A 1,224-nucleotide genomic window follows, 5' to 3' on the forward strand; every position below is an offset into this window, starting at 1 on the left:
CTGGATGACGAACCATCGACCGCATTGATCGTTCCTCCGCGACCGTTGCTTCGTCGTCATCGAGAAACTCCGTCGATGTTGTATCAGCGATCAGCATTTCGTCGTCGTTGTGCTCGAGAGAATCCGTCGAATCGTCTCGTGAAGCATCGCTCGTTCGCGTCGATTCGTCGTCGTTGCTCGAATCCGTGGATAGATCGAACGCGTCCGACGCGAACGTTTCCTCGATCGCCTTTGCTCGCTATCGTTGCGGAAAAAAACACGGTCGTGTATGAATCAATCTCGAGAGGTACGATCGTTCGATGTACTATCTTGCTGGCATGTCGAACACTGATAAACGTTCATCGCGTTGAAGTATTTTTTTCCCTCAGTCCGAATACCAACCTTGTCGAGCGATTGACTGATTCGAACTTTCGAACCGTTCTCGATGTGGCGGTTTTATAACTCTCCTCGTTATCGATGCGCCACCGAGCCTATAGTGTTATCTTTGAGCGATTCGTGGGATTTGACGGAGATAGCGATGTATCGTCGTATGCGCGGACTCGAAACAAGCATCTCTCTCTCTCTCTCTCTCTCTCTCGCGCGCGCGCGCGCGCCACGAACGAACGAGCGAACAAGCACGGTCGCGCAGAGATACTTTTTCAGCGAATTCCAACAGTATCGACGGGCCCAAGAATCGCGACGTTCACGAAAGCGACATCGCACGTGGCGCGCGGTGATGCGGGTTTGATCCGGCGGATCATCTCTTCGCGTTCCATCGCGCGCGATCTCCCGACCGTGCGCGTCGCGTCTTCGAGTCACTAAGGCGCGCGACGCGAAGATGCCGAAGATCGCCGAGACCACGTACACGCAGTTCGACGAGACTCAGGCGAACGCCTACGTCGACAATCGCGCTCTTTCGTTTCAACTGTGGGATCTGGCGATCGCGTATCCGTGCGTAGCGTCGAAGATCGAGGTGCGAATTCGTCAGGCCGACCCTCGTGACGATTACTCGTACGAGGAGTCCATGGCTGACGCAGCGATCGTCGTGACTCTGCGATGGATGAACACCGAGTCGATGTGCCGGTTCATGCGATGTCACGACTCGTATCCGCGCGATGGCGAGGGTCACCGATGCGTGCCCTCGGACGTGACAAAACTATTTCCCTCGGGCGACTCGTCGTCGGTCACCGCGTGCAAACCCGCTTGTTTTTTCCTGCGCAATCTCTGATCGACGTTCACCGCCGC

This window comes from Harpegnathos saltator, unplaced genomic scaffold (genome assembly GCF_003227715.2).
Source record: "Harpegnathos saltator strain DR-91 unplaced genomic scaffold, Hsal_v8.6 scaffold99, whole genome shotgun sequence".
NCBI classification, from domain to species: Eukaryota; Metazoa; Arthropoda; class Insecta; order Hymenoptera; family Formicidae; genus Harpegnathos; species Harpegnathos saltator.